The 24341-nt window shown below is 45.8% G+C and overlaps 1 protein-coding gene and 1 non-coding gene across 2 annotated transcripts in view; both read left to right on the forward strand.

Moving 5' to 3' along the window:
• LOC126234599 (uncharacterized) overlaps window positions 1–24341 on the forward strand; it is a 231141-nt gene that overhangs the window by 80961 nt on the left and 125839 nt on the right. The gene's annotated exons all lie outside the window — the stretch shown is intronic.
• Trnas-cga (transfer RNA serine (anticodon CGA)) lies at window positions 19675–19749 on the forward strand. Its single transcript has one exon. It is a non-coding gene; the product is annotated as a tRNA-Ser (tRNA).

Here is a 24341-nt window from a genome sequence, read left to right on the forward strand (position 1 = left end):
TGGCTGAAATCGAGTGGACACTCACAAAGGCTGAAATTAACATATTATTATTGTTGTCAACGTTGCAAGGATGTGGCGGCCACATTGTCATACGGTTTATTGTCATTACTGGTTGTTAAATGCTTGTTAAGTAGCTACCCCTGAGGATGTGACAGTTCCTCAACTTTGCCGAAGATCGGATCTACTGGTCAGTTTTTGTTAAATAAGAGGGCAAATTAACGATGAGGGAGCTTCCTAGCTTGGTTCACGGTAATGAGAATGTTACGCTAGCACAATTTGTTCACTGGAGGTCTTTTTGTTACATGTCCGCCCCGATAGCTTATGGTCAGTGTGACTGATTGCCGTCCTATGGGCCCGGGTTCGATTCCCGGCTGGGCCGGAGATTTTCTCCACTCAGGGACTGGCTGTTGTGTCGTCTTCATCGTCATTTCATCCCCATCTGGTGCGCAGGTCGCCCAATGTGGTGTCGAATGTAATAAGACCTGCACCAAGGCGGCCGGACCTGTCCCATAAGGGGCCTCCCGGCTAATGACGCCAAACGCTCATTTCCATTTTTTCTTACATAATATGAAATGCAAATATTTCAATGAAAACCAGCGCCCCCTCTCTATTACTCTCTGCACAACCTCCCCCCCTCCTTCTACCCACCCCCCAACACCCACAAGAAGGGCCGCGCCAATCACTTTGGAGCAGGGGTTCCTAAACTTTTCCTCTGGCGGTACACTTTGACTCCTGGCAATTCCCTGGAACACTTTGTTTGTTTTAAAGGTTCATAAAGTTATAAGAATTTTCAAAAAATGAGAAATCCTTCTTTCGTTCAATGATTACTTCAATTTCAAAACGCAGTTAATAACAGATATATAAGAAAATTATTAAAAAATAGAAAAAAGGTAGAAAAAAACGCCATGTTATCAATAGTTTTCCGGGGAGCACTTATTCGCTTCCCGCTGAACACAGTTTGGGAAACCCTGGGGTTCGTGTAACTCGCATTCACTAAAGGTTTAAACATTTGCTCTTGCAGATGAATGCACTTTCTCTCGTTAAAAAATATAACCATTAATGAGAAGTCCACTGTCGAGATTCTGTGATCTTCTAACATCACTGAGTTCGAGCACTTCCGCTAAAACATGGCAACAATTAGCACTGAACCAGCACACAGGCAGATCCAGGGATAATAGGGCTTCCGTATCACTATATTGAGGATATTTGAACCACTGCTGAGTAGAATTCATTACCTAGCATCATTCCCATACTGTAGCAATTACAATCACTGCTGTTTAACTGTATTTTCAACTAAACAGCATTATTTTCACATCAGGTGGATGTGATAGCTTTGCCTCGCCTGCACGAAAAAGAAAATTCTGGTAATGTACATATGAACTACTACATTCTACTATCAACATCATCATCATCGTAACTAATACTTACATGATGGCTTCTTTGAAGGGGGAGGAGCGGGGGGTGGGGGGTGGGGGGGGGAGGGTGCGTTACTACTGCTGCAGATTTCGACATGTTTACGCTTCGAGAGTTCTTACACAACTGGAAGTAGGCCTTTTCAGCCATTGTTAATACACATCAAAAAAAGTTTTGCATCACCTCGGTTCCGGAACCTATACCGAAAATTGGAATAGACGTCAACATAAACATCATTTTCGCCCTTTTTATTGTTCATGAAAACCACACCACACCACACACTGCATGTTGTACCACCATACAGCGGGCCCCTCAGAGGTGGTCGTCCGGATTGCTGTACACACCGGTACCTCTAATACCCAGTAGCACGCCCTGTTGCATTGATGCATGCCTGTATTAGTCGTGGCATACTATTCACAAGTCCATCAAGGTACTGCTGGTCCAGATTGTCCCACTCGTCAACGGCGATTAGGCGTAGATCCCTCAGCGTGGTTGATGGGTCACATCGTCCATAAACAGTCTTTTTCAATCTATCCCAAGCATTTTCGATAGGGTTCATGTCTGGAGAACATGCAGGCCACTCTAGCCGAGAGATGTCATTCACAAGATATGCACGATGGGGGCGCGAATTGTCGTCCACGAAGACGAATGCCTCGCCAATATGCTGCCGATATGGTTGCACTACCGGTCGGAGGATGGCATTCACGTATCATACAGCCGTTACGGCGCCTTCCATGAACACCAGCGGGGTACGTCGGCCCCACATAATGCCACCCCAAGACAAGGCAGGGAACCTTCACATTGCTAAACTCGCTGGACAGTGTGTCTAAGGTCTTCAGCCTGACCGGGTTGCCTCCAAACACGTCTCCGACGATTGTCTGGTTGAAGGCATATGCGACACTAATCGGTGCAGAGAACGTGATGCCAATCGTGAGCGGTCCATTAGGCATGTTGTAGGGCCCATGTGCACCGCGCTGTATGGTGTCGTGGTTGGAAAAATAGACCTCGCTATGGACATCGCGAGTTAAGTTGCGCATCATGCAGCCTATTGCGCGTAGTCTGGGTCGTAAGACGACATCCTGTGCCTGCACGAAAAGCATTATTCAACATGGTGGTTGTATTCAACATGGTGGTTGTATTCAACATGGTGGCTGTGCTGTCAGGGTTCCTCCGAGCCATAATCCGTAGGTAGCGGTCATCCACTGCAGTAGTAAGCCTTGGGCGGCCTGAGCGAGGCATGTCATCTGCAGTTCCTGTGTCTCTGTATCTCCTCCATGTGCGAACAAAATCACTTTGATTCACTCCGAGACGCCTGGACACTTCCTTTGTTGAGAGCCCTTCCTGGCACTAAGTAACAATCCGGACGCGATCGAACCGCGGTATTGACCGTTTAGACATGGTTGAACTACTACCAACATGAGCCGTGTACCTCCTTCCTGGTGGAATGATCGGATGTCGGACCCCCTCCGTCTAATAGGCGATGCTCAAGCATGGTTGTTTACATCTTTGGGCGGGTATAGTGACATCTCTGAACAGTCAAAGGGATTGTGTCTGTGATACAATTTCCACAGTCAACGTCTATCTTAAGGAGTTCTGGGAATCGTGGTGATGCAAAACCTTTTTTGATGTGTGTATATGAAATTCGCAGCACTGTTTGCAACTTTAAAACAAGAAAAAATGTAGAGCTGTACCGTCTCTGCTTCAGGTAGGAAAGAAGCATGCCCTGGGTTGATTGGTTGATATAGGGGAGGGAACCAAACAGCGAGGTCATCGCTCCCCCCCGATTAGGGAAGGAAATCGGCCGTGCCCTTTCAAAGGAACCATTCCGGCATTTGCCTGAAGTGATTTAGGAAAATCACACCAAACCTAAATCGGAATGGCCGGACGCGGGTCTGAACCGTCTTGCTCCCGAATGCGAGTCCAGTGTGCTAACCACTGCCCCCCCCCCCCCCCCCCCCCGTCGCTCAGTCATACGCTGAGCTCTACAGACAGTTCATCACTTAAGTTCATGCTGTCACCATGGACACTGCTGGAAAAATGAATAAGGATATGATGCTCCACACCAAATGTGGTAAGTGCAGATCGATAGTGTTACTAAGCGATGGGAATGAGTTCATACAACAAGTTCTGAACACTGAAGCATCTTGCAATACTTCGAACTCATCCATTAAGTCACTGCTGAAAGATAATAATGACTGAAAGATGTTCTTATTTTCAAGAAATTTGCTAAACTCAGCCATTCTAATTATTCTGGAGTAAATTATTCCCGAATATGGTTACGATGACGCAGCTGGAGGACTATGGATTCGACGAGGAGGAGAATGTTCTTGCTTATCACTTGTTAGAGAGACTTAAATCTAAAATATGTGTAATCTGCTTCTTGAAATTTATAAAAACCTTACAGAAGCTTATCATGATCTGAACGCTATTGACTATTATCTTTTCGTAAGCAGCTGATGTCCTTTTCATATAATACTTCACACAGATTTCACAAGTTACCTCAAGATTTTCAGAATGATGCATTAAGTTCTATTATTGTGATAAGTCTATTGATTTGGATGGAGACTGTGGAAGTGATGGACCTCCTCCTATTAAATTGCGCTATGAGGGTTACAAAAGAGAAAAAATAAATATTTTTTTCAATGTGTTAAGATTGGTTTTTTCTTTAAAAAATCGTACAAGGTAGTCGAAGGCTTTGTAACTTGGGCACTTGGCGTGTAACTGTAATAAGAATACTCTATTTTTTGGATAAACCTTTGCATCCATCTTACTGACTGAACAACAATAACTACGTACCTTGGCGTACGACAGTAATAGGAATACTCCACTTTTTGGATAAACCTTTGCATTTACCTTGCTGACTTAACTACAACAGCTAAGCGTCTTTATAAACTTTTAAATCACGTTAGAAGTATCATAATGACAGTTTGGTGTGGGGGGATAAATTTTTTTTTTAAAGACATATCATTATTTCGTGCACAGCCGTCACCCACAGCAATATTTTGTGAACAATTGTTTGTAGAAATCCTAAATTCATACAGTATTATATTGAAATTGATAGGAATAACAATATACTTGAGTTCCATCTGTAAATTCCTCTTGTATGGATTCAATACCTAAGGGGATTTTAGTAGCAGACTTTGATTCTGCACTAATCCATGCATCAATACATTATTGTCCTTCTCATGCGTACTACGCACGTGCACACAGTTCACGAAGTCATTGCATAGTATTTTGACATACTGTTGCCACTGACTCTGTTACAGCCCATAATACATTCTATGGAACCGACAAATTCACAACATTCGAGTGATGTAAATAAATGCTTTGCAAAGAGCCTACAGATGTTAACTTCAGTGTTGGAGCTTCATACATGTTGACAACGGATGCCATCGTGGTAAGATGTAGGTGTCTGGAGGAGGGAGAGATGGGTCATATTCGGTTGTCATACGACTCTCGGTGTATTCGATCATGTTATACAGATGATACCACTGCATCCTAGTAAACTGTACTTTAGCACCATGTTGAACATTCTCGATATCACTTCACAGTGACTACCTGGGGTTGTGCTACATTTACACATGGTGACAATATTTAGATCCTTACCCGGCTTTCTTCTTTTCTGCGACGTAGTGGGTGAAGAGTAGTTTCGTGTCCAGAAAGACGCCCTTGTATTTTACCATTGGGGACCAAGGAACAGGTTGGTTTCCATTGTGAAGCCTTGATGGATATGCAAATAATGGACACTGTTTTATTGGGGTTAGTGTTAATCTTGTATAGTTGTGCTCAACGCTCCATCAGATCCGGTTGCCGTTGCAATCTCGCAATCGCTTATCTAATTTTCTGCATCTTGTTAAAAACACTGTATCGTCAGCATAGAAACTACCTGACACATGTGCAACTGCAGGTGTGTCGTTCATACAGTTGTTGAGAAGTGATGGCGAGATTACAGATCCCTGTGGGATTTCGGCATGGACTGGTTTCTCGGCAGAATTCTTGTCGTCGATGCGCACATATAATGTCCTTAGAGAAGTTACCAAGTAGTTTTACGCAATAGCAGTCGTTTATGGTAGTGTTTTGGTTCAGCTTGACCATTATCACGCCATACTTTATTGTAAGCTGTCTCGAGGTGCAGGACACGACATTGTAGAATAAGTTGTCCTGTACAGTTTCGGTAATCCGGACGAGTTGAAGATCAGCGGAGAGTTTGCTTTGAAATCCGAACTGTTATGATCGGATCATGTCGTCCAGTGCCACAGAGTCTTGTAGTCTCACGAGTAATACCCGTTCAAAGAGCTTCCCCAACGTTGGTAGAAGACTAATCGGACGGTAATTGCTCGGAAGGGAGAGATCGTTCCCGAGTATCCATGGTGAAGACAACTATTGACAGGCCCGCATCTCGTGGTCGTGCGGTAGCGTTCTCGCTTCCCACGCCCGGGTTCCCGGGTTCGATTCCCGGCGGGGTCGGGGATTTTCTCTGCCTCGTGATGGCTGGGTGTTGTGTGCTGTCCTTAGGTTAGTTAGGTTTAAGTAGTTCTAAGTTCTAGGGGACTTATGACCACAGCAGTTGAGTCCCATAGTGCTCAGAGCCATTTGAACCATTTGAACAACTATTGACAGTTCTTATGATTAGGATCAACGGCTTCCTGGGAAGATGTTTCAGGTCTTCATTGGTGACGAAGTCGTGTCCTGGTGAGTTGTTGGCCGTTTTGTGGGTCAGTTGTTTGAAGCCTTTGTTTGAACAAACGAGAATACTTGCTCATACCTCGAACTGTTGGGACTCTGTGATCAGAGAAGCAATTGAAATTAAGCTTTTTGAAAACAACTTCAGTAGAGACATTGGCTATGCACTTAGCAATGCATGGAAACGTGCACTTGACAAGCAAAAATCACAGAGGAATACTTCTCCAAATTCACAGCCTTATGCTGTGGCTGGCGCTGCAAGCAACGCTAGACAGAGAGCGCAAGCAAAACCAATGGACGTAGAGGGCGCCATCGCTATACGGGCCATCATGACGTAATCCAACCACTTGGATTCCGTTCTGTGGGTATGAAAGAGGGAACCGTGCCAGTTCACGTCACAGCAAGGGTTGGAGTCCCTTAATTCACAGTGGATGAGTCGCTAGAAGCTACTCTTTTAGATTTGTTAGTCAAAATTGCTCTGTTATCGCATTGGACTGTCACCGCCGCATCGACGCCTTTCACCAGCGGCTTTCACAAAATCGTCGCTGAGAGGCCAGCTTGTTCTGTCGCCGACGGACGCTACCTCCATCGCCGGATAGCTACACACGACCAACTTTTCAAAATGAGGACATTGCCTGGAACTGCTGCCACAACTAACACAGCCGCAATCTATACAACACCTCCTGCTACCTTGACAACGTGGACAACAACCACCTATAGAACGCCCGCAGCACCTTTTAACAACACCCCACAACCGCTTAAGTCGCCACCCCCCCCCCCCCCCTCCAGGACAGAGCACCTTCACCATCACCGCCAGCCTCCCCGTCCCCGCACCCCGCATCAGCCACATCATCGCCAGCAGCATCATCGGACGCAGCATCGTCAGCAGCAGCAGTAGCCACACCATCACCAGGAGCAGCCCCAACATGATCAGCCACAACATTAGTTACGCCGCATACACCGATACCAACACATTAACATTCTGTACCCACAGTCATCCCACAACCTCCTTTCCACGCCTAGCCAAAAACTATCACTAAAACTAAGAAAAGATGGAGTATCAGTGATCGTCAGGGTGAAACTAAAAAGATCTAGCTACCTCTCCCAGAAGCTGACGACATGCAGGTCGAAATCACCCCAGAACAGCAACACCTAGTCCGTTCTCAGTGCCTCTTTCTTTTTGCTGAGCAGATGTGACCCCAAATTTGTCGTTCCAAAGACACTCCGAACTGTCATTCCGAACTACCTTCCAGCGATGCAAGTCCAACAACTCATCCCTTTGAGAGATACTATCATCATTACAGCTAACGATCCTAATTCCCTTTTATCCCTTCTCCGGATTATCCCCTCTTTTGGAGTAAATGCCTCCATTATGACCCTCACAAACCTTCCACCGAAACAACCCCACCTTCCACGCCGACCCTCCACATTCATAGAAGTGATTAAAAAAGTCGTCCTAGAGAGGAGATCGAAAGTGAACTCAAATCGCAACCAGGAATCAATGTGCTCATGGCATTCTGCATTCAAAGTGATAATGGACCTCGATTTTTAGTGTGAGTGTTATCAGAATTACCCAATACCAATGACACACTTCTCACAACATGGAGCCTTGATTTACTGCAGGAAGCATCGTGTAGAAGCATCTCGATCTACTACACAGCTTATACACTGAAGCGCCAAAGAAACTGGTACAGGCATACGTATTCAAATACAGAGATATGTAAACTTGGCAGAATATGGCGCTGCTGTCGGCAACGTCTATGTAACACAAAAACAGTCTGGCGCAGTTGTTAGATCGGTTACTGCCGCTACAATGACAGGTTATCGAGATTTAAGTGAGTTTGAACGTGGTGTTAAAGTCGGCGAACGAGCGATGGGACACAGCATCTCTGAGGTAGCGATGAAGTGGGGATTTTCCCGAACGGCCGTTTCACGAGTCTACCGTGAATATCAGGAATCCGGTAAAACGTCAAATCTCTGACGTCGCTGTGGCCAGAAAAAGATCCTGCAAGTACGGGACCAGCGACGACTGAAGAGAATCGTTCAACCTTTCAACCTGACAGACGTGCAACCCTTCCACAAATTGTTGCAGATTTCAATACTGGGCCATCAACAAATGTCAGCGTGCGAACCATTCAACGAAACATCATCGATATGGGCTTTCGGAGTCGAAAGCCCACTCGTGTACCCTTGATGTCTGCACGACACAAAACTTTAGGCCTCGGCTGGGCCCGTCAACAACGACTTTGGACTGTTGATGACTGGAAACGTGTTTCCTGGTAGGACGTGTCTCGTTTCAAATTGTATTGAGCGTATGGACGTGTACGGGTATGGAGACAACCTTATGTAGACATAGACCCTGCGTGTCAACAGGGGCCTGTTCAAGCTGGTAGAGGCTCTATAATGGTGTGGGGCGTGTGCAGCTGGAGTGATATGGGACCCCTGACACGTCTAGATACGGCTCTGACAGGTGACACGTAAGTAAGTATCCTGTCTGATCACCTGCATCTATTCGTGTACGTTGTGCATTCCGACGGACCTGGGCAATTATAGGAGGACAATATGACACCCTACAGTTCCGAATTGCTACAGAGTGGCTCCAGGAACAGTCTTCTGAGTTTAAACACTTCTGCTGGCCACTAACTTCCTCAGACATGAACATTATTGAGCATATCTGAGATGCCTTGCAACGTCCTATTCAAAAGAGACCTCCACTTCCTCGTACTCTTACGGATTTATGAGGAGCCCTGCAAGATTAATGGTGTCAGTTCCGTCCAGCACTACTTCAGATATTAGTCGAGTCCATGCCACGTCGTGTTGGAGCACTTCTGCGTGCTCGTGGGGACCCTGCACGATTTTAGGCTGATGTACCAGTTTCTTTGGCTCTTCAATGTAGATGCCAGCGATGCCTCCAATACAATGACCACCTGACAGAACATTGCAGGAACACACCTACCTGTCATTAGTGCAAGCCTAACGACGTTCAGAAATAATGCCAGTACCTAAACTCCTCGCCTACCTGCAAGGTCTGCGACCAACCTCACCCCACCTACTTCCTCAAATGAAAATCCAAAAACACTCTCTACAAAAACCTGAACTCACAATCCCTATACGCACAGTTGATCAACCACTCCACACATACAGCTCCCTCTGTCCTCTACCTACCATTGAAGATATAATCTGTTTCATATCATTAGTCATGCAAAACATACATCCATCTGAAAGATTATAGTCCTACAACAAATAGCCCTCGCCACCTGTACAATCTTTCATCTCAGTGCCTACGTCATATAATCCCAAAATCAAGCCCATTTCGTTTTTGATCGTCTCGAAACACTAGTCTAACCTTCCCCTCAAACTTCTCCTTGCTTTACTGAAAATGACGGCGCAGACATATAACGTCCTCTACCAAAATATCTGTTCCCTCCACTTCAATAAACGTCTTCTTACCCAGACCCTCCAAAAATATGAAATCCATATTCTTATCAACGAAATCTTTCTCCATACATCTTCTCCCATCCTACATCGCACTGCTAATCCCCATTCTACAGCCCATAGCACAGTGGCCATTGCCCATCTCTAAACTATCTGCTCTACTCTCCAACCGCTCCTCAGTGATCCAACTGAGCACCTCATCCTCACCTTCTTTCTCCCAAAACTCACATTAATGCTTGCCACTATCTACATCCACCCTAACTGTACCATCCCTTACGATTCCCTGACCCATGTGGACTGAACCTTTACCACATAGATAATTTTAGCCGACCTTAACTTTCACTCTCGCCGAAAAATGGCAGTGGCGTCATTTTATCAATATCTTCGATGGATACGATATCCATATCCTTTCCACCCCCATCCTGGCACAGATACCACCGGTGATACCATTATTGTCTCCCCTAACCTCTTGTGGTGCACCACACTAGAAGTCCTAGATCCAAGTGGGAGTGAGCACCTGTCTGTCCTCGTCTAGATCTTATATTGTTTGCCAAACCGAATCCACACCATTCCTAATCATCCAGGCATATGCAGAATTATTCTCGTGCAGACTGGCATGCATAGAGAGCCCAAATTCATACCATAATCGAAAGCCATGATTCCAAACTTCAAAATCCTGATGACATCCAAAATGAGGCTGACTTCCTACAACACACCATCTCGGATGCTATTTCCCACCATATCCCAATCTGAACTCTCTACTATGATCGTCCTACTCTTCCTCTGCGTGCTCTTGGCCTGCTCCAAGAACCCCATGGTGCATACAGATAATTCCTTCATACACCAGACCAGGATATGCTCGCACAACACTGACAGCACCAGCCACATGTTCGCAACCACTTACAAGCCAAACAATGTCGGGACTGGCACGTGACATGCACTAAATTAAATAAAACACTACAAAGTATTGGAAAGCATTTCATAGACTCTCTCCAGAAATAACCCCACTCTCATCTATCCCAGCCCACACAATAATAGACCACTTCCAGGCAACCTCAAAGCCAGCTCTTCACATTCACCATCCCACATGATTCCAACTTTGATTACACGATGGACCCTTATGTGTGTGAACGAACCAACACAACTATACCACCTCTTGCCCCAAATTTACAGTATTTACAAAATACTCCACAAACAAGACTCAACACGCCAATAACAGCAGAAGAGAGGACACAAACACTCGCTAAAAAGCGAAATACTGCACCCGCTCACGATACAGTTACCTATTGCCACTTCAAGAAATATCTCAAAGTCTGTCACGAAACACTTGCTATAATACCATCTTGTGCACAGAAACCCAGAGGAGTGGAAAACGCCCAAAGTCCTCCTCTTCCTGGAACCTAATCAACCAGCCTCACAGACCTCATCATATCGAACTATCAGCCTTACGTAAGGTTTCAGCAAAATCTTTGAAAACATTCTTACCCAACGAATCCATCAGCGTCTTGCAACCCAATACCTACTCATTCCCAATACTCAATGTGGCTTTCGTTTCAACTGTTCCATCGATGACCAACTTTTGTACCTTACGCACCTAATCTCCCATCAATTGAATAAACTGAAGTCCGCCATATTTGTCTCCCTTGATATTAAAAAAGCCTTCGACTGGATGTGGCATTCTGGACTGCTCTTCAAACTACAAATCTATGAATTCCTAGTTAACAACATCCACCTTACAGCATCCATCCTACATATGTCACATCAACCATACCTGCTCCTGCATATTTCACCCCACTGCAGGTGTGCCTCAAGGTTGCAGGCCAAGAGCACATGGAGGAGAGTGTTCAGAGTGGTATATGCTGGGGAATAACATTCGAGATGGTGTGTTGTAGGAAGTCAGCCTCACTTTGGAAATCATCAGGATTTTGAAGGTTGGAATCATGATTTTCGATTATGGTATGAGTTTGGACGCTGTAGGTATTCCAGTATGCATGAAAATAATCCTGGGTATGCTGGGATGGATGATTAGGAATAGTGTGGGTTGGGTTTCGTAAACGGTATGAGATTCAGAGGTGTAACAACTATAACGGCTTCTGATACCAAATGTAACAGTTGTGTTACTAAATGTGACACTTCTGTCACTAAATGTAACTGGGTTTTCTCTTTTGATGCTGTCAATTGTCAGGATGAGCATTCTAAAGCATTCTGTCAGGGTGAAACTATTAAATAAATTAACTTTTCTCTCTTAACAACATGTGGGCAGGGTGGGTTCTTCCTTGGCTCGGGTATGAGGTCGAATGAAACATCATTTTTACATAAGATAACTTTTATTGAAGATTTGCACAACTGTATCTTACGGAATATTCTGGTTCGGAGAGCGGCAGCTGTGTCGTTTGTGAAGTCTTCTGCTGTGGCAGCGGCGGCGGCGGCGGCGGCGGCGTCTGATTACGCGTAGCGGTGTGTATCTCGTGTCGCTGTCTCGCCCAGTTGTCGGGAGACGCGCAGCGCGAGGTGGCCGGTTTAATTATTGCGAGCGAAGTCGTGCATCGGATGATACCTTGGGAGTGGCGTCCCAGTGTTTCTCTTCTCTATGCGGCCGCGTGTGTTGTGCGTCGACCAGCGGAGCGGCGCGGCGGGGGGAGGCCAGTGTCCCGGACTCGAACCACGGACTCCCGCTTGCCAGTCTTCGGCTGTCAGGTCTTCATCCCAGCTCACAGGTGACTAGTGATGTGAGGCCGTCTCCTTCCCGTCCTCACGAGTCACCCGGGTATGTAAAAACCAGACTTCAAATACCTTTTAACTTCTGTCTTCTGGCGCTACGGCGGCTGCTTGCTATTCCTCTTCTTACATGACGGTCTTCAGCACCGAAACTGACTGAAAACTACTGCTACGCTTCTTCGTCTTCTTCGTCTCTCGTCTCCGTCTCCGTCTTCGACTCCGTCTTCATCTGTCTTCATCTGTCTTCATCTGACTTCCTCTGACTTCATCTGTCTGGCCCACTGCGTCTCGCGTATTTATTCACTTCAGTTTACTGGAGGTGAACGACTTCACGGTCATTGCCTCGTCTGTCACGTTGAAAAGCTTCTCGAAGAATCTTCTTAACGTCGGTCGTTGGCTCTTGGAATGTAGGCGAGGGCCTTTGCTCACACGCGACGACTGAGAAACACGTGAGCCGGTCATTGCCTCTGCTGTCACGTTGAAAAGCTTCTCGAAGAATCTTCTTAACGTCGGTCATTGGCTCTTGGGATGTAGGCGAGGGCCTTTGCTCACATACGACAACTGAGAAACACGTGAGCCGGTCGGGCGATGCCCTGACGGCTGAATCGACAGCGCCCGCTTATGTGGAAGTTGCTGACTTCATGGTCATTGTTTCTTCTGTTCTGCTGTTCGGCCCGCTGTTTGCGAGTATGTAACTCTCTAAACTAAACCAAGTTTTTCATTTATATCCTAATTTCTAGTTCACTTTGATTTCACTAATTTATTTACTTAAGTACCACTCAACAGAGGAGGACAGGCCGAAAACACTATCAAAAACGAATTTTATGCATTTTGTTTTTTAACTTTGTCAGTCTTAGCGCTATTTACAGTTATCTCAAGTATGGAAAGCTTTGTGCTGGATACGTTTCACGCAGTAGAACATGCAATCTTTTCAGCTTCTTTCTGAGTTGCTCAATGTAGGTGCAAGATGATTGTAGCACGAATCACCAGAGTACCCAAGAGAACAAACGCGTGGTCGGCTGCAAAATTCCCTCGATGTGGGGCATGAGATGCGAAGCATGTCAAAATACAATTTTCAGAAATTTATTTTTTGGGAAAATGGTGTACATGAACAAATGTGGGGAGACGAAAGTGCTTAACTTCATTATGTACTCACCTCAGATAAAATTCAATGTTCTTCTGAACCCTTTTTTCTGTAGAGTGACATGGAATGTAACATTGTATACCACACATGTGCTAGTGATGTTTTGACAAGGTGAGCTACATATGTATTGTAAGAATATCATTCGCTCTATGGCAGTAGGGATTCAAGGTCAGAAACCAGTACCACCTCGTTGTGAGTCTATACATGTTATGACCCGTGCTTCACCGTCAACAGGTGAACTGCTCTCGCATCATTCAATGGTTCAAATGACTCTGAGCACTATGGGACTTGGCATCTGAGGTCATCAGTCTCCTAGAACATAGAACTACTTAAACCTAACTAACCTAAGGAAATCACACACATCCATGCCCGAGGCAGGATTCGAACCTGCGACCGTAGCAGTCATGCGGTTCCGGACTGAAGCGCCTAGAACCACTCGGCCACCACGGCCGGCCTCGCATCATTCCTCTCGTAGTAAGGCAATCTTATGGTATCAGAATGCAGTAGCCTTACAGCATTTCTGAGCGTACCGATCGATGGAGGATCCAGTAGGAGTGTGGAAACTAGATTTTAGGCGGTAAGAATACAGGCTTAGAATAGTGATGTGGTGAACATATTGCAGTAAAATTGGTTTTTAACGCCGTCCAATTGAAGACTCAAATGTGTTTCACATTTATGTGGATATGGTTTGGTACCAGTTTAGGAAGGCGTGGCTACAAAGCAAACATGTGATCATTAAGGAAACTCTCCGTAATGAACACCAGCCCTAAGTAACTAATGTCAGTCCGCAGCTCGTGGTCGTGCGGTAGCGTTCTCGCTTCCCACGCCCGGGTTCCCGGGTTCGATTCCCGGCGGGGTCAGGGATTTTCTCTGCCTCGTGATGACTGGGTGTTGTGTGCTGTCCTTAGGTTAGTTAGGTTTAACTAGTTCTAAGTTCTAGGGGACTGATGACCATAGCTGTTAAGTCCCATAGTGCTCAGAGCCATTTTTTTGAACTAATGTCAGTCGCAATTGGCAAAATTTTGTATTTTTGACGGATCGGCATTTTCCTCAGCAAACGGTGGTTCAGTACGCATATACAGACCACAATGTGTCTGTTTTGAGCCAAAGATACATCTGCGCATTATCTTGCAGTGGCCGTCTGTCTGTAGCTATCTCTTCCCGTGGACTTGGTATTAATGGAGGGATAAATGCTACATACTGTATGCTGAGTTTCCAGTTTCTACTAGAATCAGTCCCACGTAAACACATCAGTGATATTTCAAAAATCGTTTGCAGCACACCTCAACCTATGAGAATTGCTTGACCTCACGCCGAGAATTTGAGATGACCTTGAGGACTTCACCCTAGCTGCCTCGTAGGTGAGATCAGAAAATGAAAGATTTATTGCCCACTGCATAGAATCCATTTCTTGCAGAATGCTGCTGATCATTGAAGTTGAAAGCCTTTGGGCATGATGTTAAATGACGAAGAAACTGATTGCTGTACGCTTTCAGAGACCAGATTATCTTAATAAGAACTATACTGCCCAGTCAGATTAATGTGACCAACTTTCAAAAGCCCAAACAACCACGTTTTGCAGTGCAGATTGCTGCGAAACGTGCAGTAAGTGAGTGAATGAGGGTCTGGAAGCTACTGACAAGGATGTGGAGACATGCCGCATCCAGAACCGTGGCCAGCTGCGCGAGATTTCTCGGTTGAGTATTCATGGAGCGAACAGCCCAATCGAGGTGGACCCACAGACGCTCGACTGAGTTTAAATCTGGGCAGTTTGGTGGCCACAGGAGTACGGTAAACTCATCTTGCGGCTCTTCGAACCACGCACGTACACTGTGGGCTGTATGACACGTTGCATTGTCCTGCTGGTAGATGCCATCGAGACGAGTAAAAACAAACTGCATGTAGGGGTGGACATGGTCCTCAAGGATAAATGCATACGTGGTTGATCCATTGTGCCTTCCAGAATGACGAGATCACCCAGGGAATGCCACAAAACATTTCCAGACCATAAGCTTCCTCCTGTGTCCTGGCCCCTTCCATCAATCCAAGAACCATCTGCTCGATAGAGCACAAAACGTGATCCATCTGAAAAGGTCACCCGTAGCCACTCAGTGAATGTCCAGTTATGATACTGGTGTGCAAATTCTAGCATTCGTCGCCGATGAACAGCAGTCGGCTTTAGTGCATGAGCAGGGCACCTGCTGTGGAGGCTCATACGCAGCAATGTTCGCTGAACAGTCGTTCGGGAGATACTATTGGTAGTCCCTTGATTCAACCTGGCGGTCAGCTGCTCAACAGTTGCATGTCTGTTCGCCCGCACACGTCTTTGCAGCCATCGTTCACCCCTGTCATCTACGGCTTGTGGAGCACTACAGTTGCTTCGGTGCCGGTTTTAGATAGCAGCATTTTGCCATCCACGGTATACTTTTAACCACGGCAGCACGCGAACAGTTTACACACCGAGCCACTTCGGAAATGCTTGCTCCCTCGGCCCAGGAGCCAATGATCATGCCGTTTTGGACGTCAGATAAATCATTCCGTTTCCGCATTATGAGAACGACTGCACTACTTTCCGTGTCACCGCCAATACGTTTTATATACCCTCCACTGCTAGGGCTGCCACGCGCCGTCTATGAGTGGTTACTGCAAGTTGACGTTGAACATAGGCGGTGGCTGCATTAATGTGACTGGACAGTGTATGATTAATTGTGCGACAGTTTTTCTTCGATCTGTCTTTTAAGTAAGTCGTAGTGTTAGTATTGCCTCTTGCTTTCATGTATTTCTTTGGAACCCAAATTGCTCTTTCTCGACGTCGGCTTCTACCTACATTTTTCTGTTAATAATTCAAGTTGGTAGTTTGAAATCACGACTTATCAGACTTACGATTTGGTAATATTTACATCTCTCAACAGCTGCACCCATCAACAGATTAGGCGAATTAATGTTTTAGCTCCTCAACTAATGTCGAATTCTAAGTTTAGCGCACTAGAGAGAAACGGGCTATTCTCCTGCTTGTTGTGACACGCAAGAGGTATCCAGAATCTGGGATGAGAGATGGAGGGCCATTCATGTTAGTTTCGTGGTCCATGACGAAATAGTTTTGAGATTTCACGACAGACGAGTGTGGATACACTCGCTGCTAGTCAGCATTCATTACAGATTCTGGCTTTCATCAAACTTATGCTGAGTGTATATGTCTATGGTATATATGTCTATCTGTTTGAGCAAGTGGGTCGCGAGTCCTGCTCATGAAGAATTTGTTTCTAAGAAGGGGTTGGAGGTAGGGGGACAGCCGATTTCTGCCGCCCTCGCTGGATACGCACTTGGTCGTATGGAGAGCTATCAAAAACCTCTGTATTTCTAGACAGTAGTTCTGGAATAAGTTAAATTTCTATGTATTTTTTAAAATTTTCTGTCCAGTTCTGAGTGATAGTTCCAAGGTTTGATCTTTAAAACATCTTTGAGCAATTAATTCGAAATGAAACCCATCTACATGCACAACCATTAAAAATTGGTTAGTACCTTTTTCGACAACTCTTCTCGCTCACTGGTGCTCTACCAACGTTTATTCACAGAGTAATATCTAGCCACATTTATCTAAATAAACACACTTTTCTTTTTTTCGTCAAAGTCCAGTTTCGGCAACAAACAATGTGAAAGCTGGTGTTTCGTGCTGTTGTTCATAAGATTGTAGAAACAGCTGCTAGTAGCAGATTGACGACAATCGTTATATTCCTTTTTAATTCTATTCTTCTTGATATCACGTTCCCCCTTTTAATTACCATACTGCCATTCACTTTAATTTTTTCTTAGCAAACTCCATCCACCTATCCGTCGGCACTGTCACCCTCTTATCGGCTCACCGTCAATTGGTGTTAACGGAGAGCTGACGTGTCGTCATTTAAGGCGAACAGTTATCTGTTATCACTGCGAAAATTGCACACTGTTTTAAACTGGAACGTGGTTGCACTTACTGATGTGATTAGGCGATATCCACTCGTAGTAGGGTCTACTGTTCTGTTTGCCGAACTGAAAGCTTGGCGACTGTGTCTCAGAAAAGTAAGGCATATTATACATATGTGGTGTCTGTTCTTTCAGACATGTCCAAAAGAACAGACACCATTTTTTGATCCAGCAGCCATTATGAATTAAGACACAAAGGAATTACAGACATTTCCTCCGAGTGGGCATTGATTGAAATCAATGTGGTAAGTTGAACATTTTGTGCCGGACCGATATTCGAATCCTGGTCTCCTGCTTGTATGGCAGATGCCCTGACCACTAAGCAATCCGGTCAGGGTGGTCATTGAAACTGCACGGATTACCCTAGCATGCCTTACGCCAGGCCCAAATTCTCAATTTGCCACGCATTACTAATGTAGTGCGCCTTGCTCATTATCCTCATTACTCGCTGATTCCCGTGAGAGTTCGAGTCCGGAGTGCACCTGCATTGACGAAATCATTGGACGTCTCGCCTTTTATACACAAATCAAAAAAAGTTTGCATCACCCCGGTTCCCGGAACTCCTGAAGATAGATGTTGACTGTGGATATTGTATTGCAGACACAGTCACTTTGACTGTTCAGAGATGTCACTAAACCCGGCCAAAGATGTAAACAACGATGCATGAGCAGCGCCTATTAGACGGAGGGGGTCCGACAGCCGATCAGTTCCAGTCATTCCACCAGGAACGAGCTACATGGCTCTTGTTGTCTGTAGTTCAATGTCCGCCACGATAACTGAGTGGTCAGCATGACGGACTGTCATGCCAAGGGGCCTGGGTTCGATTCACGGTTGGGTCGGAGACTTTCTCCGCTCGGGGACTGGTTGTTATCTTTATCATCTCATCCCCATCGGTGCGCAAGTCACAGAAGTGGCGCGTCAACTCAAAAGATTTGCACTAGGCGACCGGTCTACCCGACGGGAAGCCCTAGCCACGCATTTCCATTTTTGTACTTCAATCATGCCTACACGGTCAATACCGCGGTTCGATCGCGTCCGCATTGTTACTTTGTGCCAGGAAGGGCTCTCAACAAGGGAAGTGTCCATGAGTCTCGGTGTGAACCAAAGCGATGTTGTTCTGACATGGAGGAGATACAGAGAGACAGGAACTGCCGATGACATGAACCACTTAGGCCGCCCAAGGGCTACTACTGCAGTGGATGACCGCTACCTACGGAATATGGCTCGGAGGAACCCTGACAGCAAAGCCATCCTGTTGATTAAACCTTATCGTGTAGCCACAGGACGTCGTGTTACGACTCAAACTGTGCGTAATAAGCTGCTTAATGCGCAACTTCACTCCCGACATCCAAGGCGAGGTCCATCTTTGCAACCACAACGCCCTGCAGCGCGGTACAGATGGGCCCAACAACATGCCGAATGGACCGCTCACGATTGGGATCACGTTCTCTTCACTGATGAGTGTCGCATATGCCTTCAACCAGACAGTCGTCGGAGATGTGTTTGGAGGCAACCCGGTCAGGCTGAACGCCTTAGACTCACTGTCCGGCAAGTGCAACAAGGTGGAGGTTCCTCGATGTTTTAGGGTGGCATTACATGGGGCTTACGTACGCCGCTGGTGGTCATGGAAGGCGCCGTAACGGTTGTACGATACGTGAATGCCGTCCTCCGACCGATAGTGCAACCATATCGGCAGCATATTGGCGAGGCATTCGTCTTCATGGACAACAATTCGCTCCCCCATCGTGCACATCTAGTGAATGACTTCCTTCAGGATAACATCTCTAGACGAGAGTAGCCAGCATGTTCTCCAGACATGAACCCTATCGAACATGCCTGGGTTACCAGAATGAGATTTTCACTCTGCAGCGGAGTGTGCGCTGATATGAAACTTCCTGGCAGATTAAAGCTGTGTGCCAGACCGAGGCTCGAACTCGGGACCTTTGCCTTTCGCGGGCAAGTGCTCAACCAACTGAGCTACCCAAGCACGACTGACGCCCCGTCCTCACAGCTTCACTTCTGCCAGTACCTCGTCTCCTACCTTCCAAACTTGACAGAAGCTCTTCTGCGAACCTTGCAGAACTAGCACTCCTGAAAGAAAGGATATTGCGGAGACATGGCTTAGCCACAGTCTGGGAGATGTTTCCAGAATGAGATTTTCACTCTGCATCGGAGTGTGCGCTGATATGACACTTCCTGACAGATTAAAACTGTGTGCCAGGCCGAGACTCGAACTCGCAGGAGAGCTTCTGTAAAGTTTGGAAGGTAGGAGACGAGGTACTGGCAGAAGTGAAGCTGTGAGGACGGGGCGTGAGTCGTGCTTGGGTAGCTCAGTTGGTAGAGCACTTGCCCGCGAAAGGCAAAGGTCCCGAGTTCGAGTCTCGGCCCGGCACACAGTTTTAATCTGCCAGGAAGTTTCATGCCTGGGTTAGATTGTAAAGGGCTGTTTATGGACGACGTGACCCACCAACTACTCTGAAGGATCTACGCCTAATCGCCGTTGAGGAGTGGGACCATCTGGACCAACAGTGTCTTGATGAACTTCTGGACAGTATGCCACGACTAATACAGGCGTGCATCAGTGCAAGAGGACGAGTGACTAGGTATTAGAGTTACCGCTGTGTATAGCAATCTGGACGACCACCTCTGAGGGGCTCGCTGTATGGCAGTACAACATGCTACGTGTGGTTTTCGTGAGCAGTAAAAAGGGCGGAAATGATGTTTATGTTGATCTCTATTCCGATTTTCTGTACAGGTTCCGAAACTCTCCGAACCGAGGTGATGCAAAACTTTTTTTTTATGTGCGTATATTGCCATGGGACGACACTGTACCCTCACAGTTTGAATGCCGATTATGTCGTCAAAGTGTTTAACGTTTCATGCCAGTTTATGCTCTTTGTCGTTTTGTGGCTGGTTCGTACTGATGACATCAAGGCTCGTCACATGTGTCGATTTTTCCAGATAAGACCTGTCCACATTTTAATCAAGTCGCTACAGGTATCCAGGCGCCGTTGTTTTTGTGTGTGAGCCAAGATGTGCGTGACAAACTTTGCACATTCTTTCTATTCTTCAAAATATTCTGGAGAATTAGTATTATATGTATAGTGTCTGTTCTTTTGGACATGTCCGAAAGAAAAGACACCACACTGTCATGATTCCGCGGCCGTATATGTACATGACGAAAGAGAGATAACGACGTCAGTCGCGTGAGGGCATCGAAATAACTTTGGCAACAAGTGAAAATTTTTACTGGACCGTGACTCGAACTCCGATTTCCCAGTTTACGCGAGCGGTCGCCTTAAGCACTTCTACTACACAAGCACACTTCAGGTCCGAGCCAAATTCCCACTTTGTCGTGCACTACTCCCACAGCACCCGCTGTTCATTTTCTTCATTGCTCGCAGTTTCTCGGATGATTCCCGCAAGAGGTCAGACCTGGGTTGCATCCACATTGAAGACAGAAATTACTATTACATCTATGCCTTGATGGCATTTCATTCGGACCTGAAGCGTGCTCGGCTTGTCGAAGTCGTTAAGGGGCCCGCGCGCGTAAAGCGGGAAATCCGAGTAAGATTCGCGTTCCGGCACGAATATCCACTTATCGTCATTGAATTATTTCAGTGCCTTCATGCAGCTGATGTCAGTATTTCTTTTCCATTATTCTAGAGAATGTCTTAACCACCGGATTTAGACAAGTTCTTCCATTGCAATTTGCGACACACTGCGATCGCACGTCCACTACTACACTACTGGCCATTAAAATTGCTACACCAAGAAGAAATGCAGATGATAAACGGGTATTCATTGGACAAATATATTATACTAGAACTGACATGTGATTACATTTTCATGCAATTTGGGTGCATAGATCCTGAGAAATCAATACCCAGAACAACCATATCTGGCCATAATAACGGTCTTGATACCCCTGGGCATTGAGTCAAACAGAGCTTGGATGGCGTATACAGGTACAGTTGCCTATGCAGCTTCAACACGATACCACAGTTCATCAAGAGTAGTGACTGGCGTATTGTGACGAGCCAGTTACTCGGCCAGTATTGACCAGACGTTTTCAATTGGATAGAGATCTGGAGAATGTGCTGGCCAGAGCAGCAGTTGAACATTTTCTGTATCCAGAAAGGCCCGTACAGGACCTGCAACATGCGTTCGTGCATTATCATGCTGAAATGTGCGGTTTCGCAGGGATCGAATGAAGGGTAGAGTCACGGGTCGTAACACATCTGAAATGTAACGTCCACTGTTCAAAGTTCCGTCAATGCGAACAAGAGGTGATCGAGACGTGTAACCAATGGCACCCCATACCATCACGCCGGGTTATACGCCAGTATGGCGATGACGAATACACGCGTCCAATGTGCGTTCACCGCAATGTCGCCAAACACGGATGCGACCATCATGATGCTGTAAACAGAACATGGATTCACCCGAAAAAATGACGTTTTGCCATTCGTGCACCCAGGTTCGTCGTTGAGTACACCATCGCAGGCGTTCCTGTCTGTGATGGAACGTCAAGGGTAACCGCAGCCATGGTCTCCGAGCTGATACTCCATGCTGCTGCAAACGTCGTCGAATTGTCCGTGCGCAGATGGCTGTTGTCTTGCAAGTGTCCCCATCTGTTGACTCTTGGATCGAGACGTGGCTGCACGATCCGTTACAGCCATGCGGATAAGATGCCTGTCATCTCGACTGCTAGTGATATGAGGCCGTTGGGATCCAGCACGGCGTTGTGTATTACCCTCCTGAACCCACCGATTCCATATTCTGCTAACAGTCATTGGATCTCGACCAACGCGAGCAGCAATGTCGCGATACGATAATCCGCAATCGCGATAGGCTACAATCCGACCTTTCTCAAAGTCGGAAACGCGATGGTACGCATTTTTCCTCCTTACACGAGGCATCACAATAACGTTTCACCAGGCAACGCCGGTCAACTGCTGTTTGTGTATGAGAAATCGGTTGGAAAGTTTCCTCATGGCAGCACGTTGTAGGTGTCTTCACCTGCGCCAACCTTGTGTGAATGCTCTGTAAAGCTAATCATTTGCATATCACAGCATCTTCTTCCTGTCGGTTAAATTTCGCGTCTGTAGCACGTCATCTGTGTGGTGTAGTAGTTTTAATGGCCAGTAGTGTATATACACTGCCTGCTCACAGCCGATTGGTCGAATGCACAACTGTTGTTTGTAATTGTTTGTTCACGCTCCACCGTAGTCACCGCGATAGCGTCGCTTCTACGTACGGTGTATGCTTTTGGCGGGCATTCCACAGCGTGCGGCACCCGTCTTGTACAAAGTTAAGACATGGTTAAAACTTCGTGTGGAACGTACCACACTCCTTCTACCTATGATATCAGCAGTTTCACACGTCACTGGTCGTAAATCACTCTTACTGTAACGTGCACTATTTCGATGCCTTCATACGTAGCTGCTAAGTTTGAACGTCCGCCATGTGAATCATCTACAAGAGAAGTACGACCACTTTTCAGAACAGTTACCCATTTTTTTAGCGTGTAGAAGAAAGAAGCAAGCTTCATAAAACCTTTAGTCTCCGGATGAGTATCCGTTGACAGAAAATCATCCAAAATAAAGTAATTTTACAAAAACGTGGTATTGCTGTTTGTCAATTTGAGGGAAAACGCATACTATGATAACTTTCAAAATCATTATTAATAAAAGTATCCCGCAGATGAAGTTGATACGAAACTTTCGAAATTGCGTAACGTGTATCAGCGTCCTCTTTGCGTCAAACTGAGAAATTTCTCTCTGACATTATAATTAGTCCGGAAATGTACTTTCATGACTCACCAAACGGCATATAGGCAGTACTTTTCCACACGTTCACGACTATTCTGAAAATAATAAATTACTGAATTCAAAGCAGTTTGGCTTCAGATCAAATCTATGCACATTAAAAGCGATAGGAAACCTGTTATATATTTATATGATAGCAAACTACTTGTGCTACAGTTACAGATCTGGGCAAAGCATTCGATTCCGTGTCACATGAGAATATGATAGTTAAATTAGTTCAAAAATGCTCAAATGTGTATCAATTTCTAAGGGACCAAACTGTTTAGGTCATCGGTCCCTAGACTCACAAACTACTTAAACTAACTTAAACCTGCTTGTGTTAAGAACAACACACACACCCATACCAGAGGGAGGACTCGAAAATTGTTCAAATGGCTCTAAGCACTATGGAACTTAACATCTGAGGTCATCAGTCCCCTAGACTTAGAACTACTTAAACCTAACGACATCACACACATCCATGCCCGAGGCAGGATTCGAACCTGCGACCCTAGCAGCAGCCCGGTTCCGGACTGAAGCGCCTAGAACCGCTCGGCCACAGCGGCCGGCGGGAGGACTCGAACCTCCGGCGGGAGGGGCCGCGCAGTCCGTGACATGACGCCTCAAACCGAGCGGCCTTAAATTAGTTCAAATTTGGCATAAGAGATGAGTCGTCAAGTTCATTTGGGTACCATTTATCTGACGGGATACAGCAAGTGTATTTAAATGTTTAGATATCACATCTGTTGAAAAGAAAACAAAGAATCCCACCGGTGTCAGTTCTTGAACCATTTCTCTTCACTGTTTATATAAATGATTTCTCAAATTCTGTACCATGTGTGAATGTACTCTATGGTGATTAAATCACCCGGGTAACAATAAGTGAAAATTTACAAAGCATTCAAAATTACATGGGAGAAACAAACGAGAAGAGTTATTACTGATATTTGGCAAACCATGCATCCATTACCAAAACAAAAAACCGAAGATATTTATTTTAATCTCAGCTTGGCGCCTAAGATAAGGCTAGTAACGCTTGGGCCCTGGATGTATTTTAGGTTTGTCTCCAAGCGAGGCTTGAAGCAGTCAATTCAGATCACTTAATGTAACAGTCCCAAGTCTCTACATCTATAGCTCTTATAATGTAGGCCAAAGAAAATTTACAGAGATTTAGA

This window comes from Schistocerca nitens, chromosome 2 (assembly GCF_023898315.1).
Source record: "Schistocerca nitens isolate TAMUIC-IGC-003100 chromosome 2, iqSchNite1.1, whole genome shotgun sequence".
NCBI classification, from domain to species: domain Eukaryota; kingdom Metazoa; phylum Arthropoda; class Insecta; order Orthoptera; family Acrididae; genus Schistocerca; species Schistocerca nitens.